The following is a 7,755-nucleotide window of genomic DNA, read 5'->3' on the forward strand; positions in this document are numbered from 1 at the left end:
GGGGTGGATGGTACCCCTTACAACTCCATGTGACATTGTGGAATGGATTGTACACTTCACAGTACCACGCGGCATGATGGGGTGGATGGTACCCCTCGCAACACACATGTCACAAGTGGGTGGATGGTATCCCCAACATTGCTGCGTGACATTATGGATGGAAGGTGCTCCTCACAACACCATGTGTCACCATGCGATGGAAGGTATCCCTCGCAACACGGCGTCACAGCTGGGTAGATGGTATCCCTCACAACGCACGAGTAACATTGGGGTGGATGGAGGTCCTCCTACTACCTGGCGTCACCATGGGATATGCCTCTACACACCTGTGACAGCTGGGTGGATGGCATCCCACGCAATACCTGTGAAATAGAACGGAGATCCTCATAATACCTTGTCTCTCCATGTGGTTGAAGATACCTCTCGTAAGTCACGCATCATAATGGGGTTGGTGGTAACTCTGACACAGTTGGGTGGAAGGATGGTGCCTCTCACAAACACGCCTATCACAACTGGGTGGATTGTACACCTCAGAGTGTCATGTGCCGTAATGGATTGGAGGGAGCTCCTCATAATAGCTTGCATCACCATGGGGCGCATGGTACGCCTCATAACACACATGTCACCATGGGGCGCATGGTTCGCCTCATAACACATGTCACCATGGGGTGAATGGTATGCCTCATCACACACATGTCACCATGGGGTGAATGGTACGCCTCATAACACATGTCACCATGGGGTGAATGGTATGCCTCATCACACACATGTCACCATGGGGTGAATGGTACGCCTCATCACACACATGTCACCATGGGGTGAATGGTATGCCTCATAACACACATGTCACCATGGGGTGAATGGTACGCCTCATAACACACATGTCACCATGGGGTGAATGGTACGCCTCATCACACACATGTCACCATGGGGTGAATGGTATGCCTCATCACACACATGTCACCATGGGGTGAATGGTACGCCTCATAACACACATGTCACCATGGGGTGAATGGTACGCCTCATCACACACATGTCACCATGGGGTGAATGGTATGCCTCATCACACACATGTCACCATGGGGTGAATGGTACGCCTCATAACACATGTCACCATGAAGTGAATGGTATGCCTCATCACACACATGTCACCATGGGGTGAATGGTACGCCTCATAACACATGTCACCATGGGGTGAATGGTATGCCTCATCACACACATGTCACCATGGGGTGAATGGTACGCCTCATAACACATGTCACCATGGGGTGAATGGTACGCCTCATCACACACATGTCACCATGGGGTGAATGGTACGCCTCATAACACATGTCACCATGGGGTGAATGGTATGCCTCATAACATACATGTCACCATGGGGTGAATGGTACGCCTCATAACACATGTCACCATGGGGTGAATGGTATGCCTCATCACACACATGTCACCATGGGGTGAATGGTACGCCTCATAACAATGTCACCATGGGGTGAATGGTATGCCTCATCACACACATGTCACCATGGGGTGAATGATACGCCTCATAACACACATGTCACCATGGGGTGAATGGTATGCCTCATCACACACATGTCACCATGGGGTGAATGGTACGCCTCATAACACACATGTCACCATGGGGTGAATGGTACGCCTCATAACACACATGTCACCATGGGGTGAATGGTACGCCTCATAACACACATGTCACCATGGGGTGAATGGTACGCCTCATAACACACATGTCACCATGGGGTGAATGGTATGCCTCATCACACACATGTCACCATGGGGTGAATGGTACGCCTCATAACACATGTCACCATGGGGTGAATGGTATGCCTCATAACACACATGTCACCATGGGGTGAATGGTACGCCTCATAACACACATGTCACCATGGGGTGAATGGTATGCCTCATCACACACATGTCACCATGGGGTGAATGGTACGCCTCATAACACACATGTCACCATGGGGTGAATGGTACGCCTCATAACACACATGTCACCATGGGGTGAATGATACGCCTCATAACACACATGTCACCATGGGGTGAATGGTACGCCTCATAACACACATGTCACCATGGGGTGAATGGTACGCCTCATAACACACATGTCACCTTGGGGTGAATGGTACGCCTCATAACACACATGTCACCATGGGGTGCATGATACCCCTCACAACACAAGGGACAACATGGGGTAGATGGTATCCATCACAGTGCCACATGTCATAACGGTCTAGGTTCGATTCCCGGCCTCACCCATTCTCCCAAGTTTGACTGGAAAATCAAACTGAACGTCTTCTCATTCGGATGAAACGATCAACCAAGGTCCCGTGTGCCGCACGCACTTGACGACAATTAACCCATGGCGAAATAAGATTTGTCCTTTAGCTGAATTATTTAGAAAAAATCCACTCTCATAGGTACACAAATAATGATAATAATAATAATAATTATATTTATATAGCGCTGAATCTTGTGCAGAGACAAATTTAAGCGCTTTCACACCAGTCATTTACACGCATGCATAACTCTAAAACTGACGAAACTGAAGACAAGGAAGAGGCAGGGGAGGGAGGCTATCTTGTGAAGAGGTGGGTTTTAAGACCAGACTTGACAGAGCTGAGTGTGGAGACCTGACCAGCGTGCTGGGTTATGCTGCCGAAAGGCATCTGCCTAGCAGGTGTGGTGTAGCGTATTGGGACTTGTCCCAACGCAGTGACGCCTCCTTCAGAAACTGAAATTAAAACTGTCTGTCTGGTTTTGGGCCTTCGTTCCGGTCGTTTTGCCACGACAAGCATGTCTTCGATCTCGCAGAGGCCTTTCTGCACCATCTACCTCCAAGTAAATCGGTCTGAAGCTACAGGTCGGTGTTCAAGGCTTTCAGGTCTGTCTTGCAGACGTCATTATAGTGCAGTTGTGGTCTGCCTGTAGAATGTTTTCCCTGTGCCAGCTCTCCGTGTGGAGTGATGGCCTAGAGGTAACGCGTCCGCATAAGAAGCGAGAGAATCTGAGCGTGCTGGATCGAATCACGGTTCAGCCGCCGATATTTTCTCCCCCTCCACTAGACCTTGAGTGGTGGTCTGGACGCTAGTCATTCGGATGAGACGATAAACCGAGGTCCCGTGTGCAACATGCACTTAGCGCACGTAAAAAACCCCACGGCAACAAAAGAGTCGTTCCTGGCAAAATTCTGTAGAAAAATCCACGTTGATAGGAAAAACATATAAAACTGCACGCAGGAAAAAATACTTAAAAAAATGGGTGGCGCTGTAGTTTTGCGACGCGCTCTCCCTGGGGAGAGCAGCCCGAATTTCACACAGAGAAATCGGTTGTGATAAAAAGAAATACAAATACAAAATACAGCAGATTCCTGCGGATCCGGCCATTGTCCATTCGCGCTCCGTGACCCAGCCAGTGCATGTGTCTTTGTTTCAGCAGGGTGTGCACGTTAGAGATTCTAGCTCTCTCCAGGACGGCGTTGTTTAGAACTTTTTCCTGTAAGGTGATGTTCGGGACGGGTCAGAGGCAGTATCAGTATCAGTATCAGTAGCTCAAGGAGGCGTCACTGCGTTCGGTCAAATCCATATACGCTACACCACATCTGTCAAGCAGATGCCTGACCAGCAGTGTAACCCAACGCGCTTAGTCAGGCCTTGAGAAAAATAAAATAAATAGATAAATAATTTTAGATAAATATATAAAAAATACTACTACTACTCATAATAATAATATTTATTAGACGCAAAACTTTGATGAAGTCAACTCTATGCGCACAAAAAAGAAGAAAAAAAGAAGATGAGGCAGTGCATGTGGAAAGCATATACTTTTTATTTTCTTTTATTTATTTATTTTTTTTATATCAAATTGGGCGTGCAGGATCCACGACTCAGTGCAATACAGGAGGGTGCTTATGACACAAGCCATGTAAATCTGAAGCTTCGTGTGTTCCATCAGCTCCCTTGTTGTCCGTACTCTCTCTGTCAGTCTGGACCTGGTGGCAGCAGCCTGTTTAGCTCGGTGTCAAGAGTGAGGGAGTCTAACACCGCTGAACCCAGATGCACAAAATCATTGACAACATCAAGTTCACGGTCAAAGATTCTCATGTCGAGTGGAGGGTTTAAGTCTGCCCCATGACCTATGCTTGATGTTGAATCCATCCGAAAACTCGCTGAACCGGCTTATGAACTGCTGAAGTTCTTCAGCTGAGTGGGCAGTTACTGCTGAGATGTCTACGAAGAGGAAGTCCGGTAGACATTTCAGCTGAAATCCCGACTTTGCCAATTCAATGTTTATTTGTTTTCATAGCGAAGTTCTTCTGGTATCACGTTAATGAATAACAGATATATAAAGGTCATTATCAAGCTTTTGTGTCTCTCATGCTACACTGTAATGTCTCTGGTATGAGATCTTAAAAACCAAAATGGACTTTGCTTTTAGTCTGGAGAGGTTGAACAGCTTTCCGTCTGAATTAGTCCAGAGATGGATGCCTTCCGTGGCTGATCCGACGGCGTGCTTCAGCAAAAAGGGCAAGGAAGCCCAGGCCCCAGACATGGTGGGTGCGTGGACGCAGCTGTGATGAAAGTCATCACATTGCAGTAGACTTTGTTTTCGTGTGGCATAACTCTTTAATGAGAGGCAATGTGTGTGTGTGTGTGTGTGTGTGTGTGTGTGTGTGTGTGTGTGTGTGTGTGTGTGTGTGTGTGTGTGTGTGTGTGTGTGTGTGTGTGTGTGTGTGTGTGTGTGTGTGTGTGTGTGTGTGTGTGTGTGTGTGTGTGTGTGGTTGCACGAGGCATATAGGGCGCTTGCGTGAACATTCATTTTTCCTATACGGATGTTCAGGTGAGAGTTCAGATAGATGCATGCTCTCTGGCACAACTTGTCTGTCATCGAACCTGTGCGGCCGTTCAGCTTACAGCCGCAGAGATATTTGGCTCTGAGACCCTAGTGCTCAGGTGAGAATGGAAAAAAAACAACAAACCCCAGCTTAGAATAAATCTGGTGTTTATCTTAATTCATTGTTATAGCGTCGATGGAGTCATTTCGATAAGTGTATTTGTATGTGGTTTTATTGGTCGTTTTGCTTTTTGGTCTTCTAAAAAACGCAATGTTATTATCTTATCATACTGTTCCTAAACTTGGCAGTGAGATTCCTTTTTGTCAAAGTGTTTATGATAGCATTGCTACTGTGACAGGGAGAAAAGAATATTGTTTTGCTTACACTTGATTTTTACCTGATCTTTGTATCATTATCAGAATGATTTCCACCGAGACTTTCTTCTTAACGCTTAACGTGGTGAAAGCCTTGAGATGGCCTTAGTGGTCGGCGAGGCTCTAAGCACCATAATTTGATTTGATTTGATTCTTCGTAACGCTGGAATAATGGAATATAAATTTGTAATATGTAATTACTAGCGCTTGCTTGGAAAACATATATGATTAGATTCGAAAGACAGAAAGAGGCTAAAAGATATTACCATTACGAAGACGATAATTAAGGAATTATGAATTTATAACTGGTAAATTAATGGTGAGGATGATGTGTGACTGAACTCAGGTAAGTTAGTGAAATTGTACAGGGCACACATGTACCCACTCACACACATGTGACTGACGGCACTAACTGACAAGACAAGACAATACGGAGACAAGCCTAAACACGTACATTAGCCAAGATGAACTGAAAGTATTTTTATTTTGGTTTAAAGAACTTGTGGGTTGGCGCTGGGCCGAGACCCAGCAGCAGCAGCAGCAGTACCTCTGATGGCGCCACCGTGGAGGGCAGCCAAGCTGTGAAGGCGCTGAGGAGCAGCCTGTGTCCAAGCTGTGAAGGCGCTGTGAGGAGCAGCCTGTGTCCAAGCTGTGAAGGCGCTGTGAGGAGCAGCCTGTGTCCAAGCTGTGAATGTGCTGTGACGAGCAGCCTGTGTCCAAGCTGTGAAAGTGCTGTGAGGAGCAGCCTGTGTCCAAGCTGTGAAGGCGCTGAGGAGCAGCCTGTGTCCAAGCTGTGAAGGCGCTGTGAGGAGCAGCCTGTGTCCAAGCTGTGAAGGCGCTGTGAGGAGCAGCCTGTGTCCAAGCTGTGAAGGCGCTGAGGAGCAGCCTGTGTCCAAGCTGTGAAGGTGCTGTGAGGAGCAGCCTGTGTCCAAGCTGTGAAGGCGCTGTGAGGAGCAGCCTGTGTCCAAGCTGTGAAGGCGCTGACGAGCAGCCTGTGTCCAAGCTGTGAAAGTGCTGTGAGGAGCAGCCTGTGTCCAAGCTGTGAAGGCGCTGTGAGGAGCAGCCTGTGTCCAAGCTGTGAAGGCGCTGTGAGGAGCAGCCTGTGTCCAAGCTGTGAAGGCGCTGTGGAGCAGCCTGTGTCCAAGCTGTGAAGGTGCTGTGAGGAGCAGCCTGTGTCCAAGCTGTGAAAGTGCTGTGAGGAGCAGCCTGTGTCCAAGCTGTGAAGGTGCTGTGAGGAGCAGCCTGTGTCCAAGCTGTGAAGGCGCTGTGGAGCAGCCTGTGTCCAAGCTGTGAAGGCGCTGTGGAGCAGCCTGTGTCCAAGCTGTGAAGGCGCTGACGAGCAGCCTGTGTCCAAGCTGTGAAGGCGCTGACGAGCAGCCTGTGTCCAAGCTGTGAAGGCGCTGTGAGGAGCAGCCTGTGTCCAAGCTGTGAAGGTGCTGTGAGGAGCAGCCTGTGTCCAAGCTGTGAAGGCGCTGTGAGGAGCAGCCTGTGTCCAAGCTGTGAAGGCGCTGAGGAGCAGCCTGTGTCCAAGCTGTGAAGGCGCTGAGGAGCAGCCTGTGTCCAAGCTGTGAAGGCGCTGTGAGGAGCAGCCTGTGTCCAAGCTGTGAAGGCGCTGTGAGGAGCAGCCTGTGTCCAAGCTGTGAAGGCGCTGTGAGGAGCAGCCTGTGTCCAAGCTGTGAAAGTGCTGTGAGGAGCAGCCTGTGTCCAAGCTGTGAAAGTGCTGTGAGGAGCAGCCTGTGTCCAAGCTGTGAAGGCGCTGAGGAGCAGCCTGTGTCCAAGCTGTGAAGGCGCTGACGAGCAGCCTGTGTCCAAGCTGTGAAAGTGCTGTGAGGAGCAGCCTGTGTCCAAGCTGTGAAGGCGCTGTGAGGAGCAGCCTGTGTCCGGAACTGAGGACTGGAGTGAAACGGACTTGAAGGACATGAGTATCCCTGTTATGTGCTGTGCAGTGTGTTGTGTGTTGTTGCCCTTCTACCACTTTTAGTATGAATGTGACAGCGAACGTGTGAATTTTCAAATATATATTTCAATTTTTAAATTTTTTAAAAATTTTCTATATCATAGATATATGCCAAGATATCCGTTTCCTGTGTGATTTCTATTTTGCACGTGGAAATGGCTGACTGAGAGGAGTGAGATGTGAATTTTTCTGTCAATATCTAAACAGGTATGAATGGATGTCTTTACAGCAGCTCTGTTTCACTGCACTGCGGGTGTCGATGGCGTCTGATGATGAAAGACCAGAGTGCTCTCCGTGTCTTCATGAGAACGATCTCATGATGACGCTGCCTCAGGGGAAAAGGATCCTGTCGACAGTGGACCTGTTGGCTCGGAAAGTACACTGCCATTCTGGGAAGACTCTCTCTATGCAAGTGCCCAAAACCTCTTCAATGTGACTCGAGCAAAAAGCTTCCCGACGACACTGAGAAGAGAGTTGCCACGATAGTTTATTACATTCGCAGCGACTGTCACTCTTGTTTTTTTAATAGTGTGACTTCCCCGTGATTCCTCTCCCCAGCCCCTGGAGGTTTTCAA

The sequence above is a fragment of the Babylonia areolata genome, chromosome 22, assembly GCF_041734735.1.
Source record: "Babylonia areolata isolate BAREFJ2019XMU chromosome 22, ASM4173473v1, whole genome shotgun sequence".
NCBI classification, from domain to species: domain Eukaryota; kingdom Metazoa; phylum Mollusca; class Gastropoda; order Neogastropoda; family Buccinidae; genus Babylonia; species Babylonia areolata.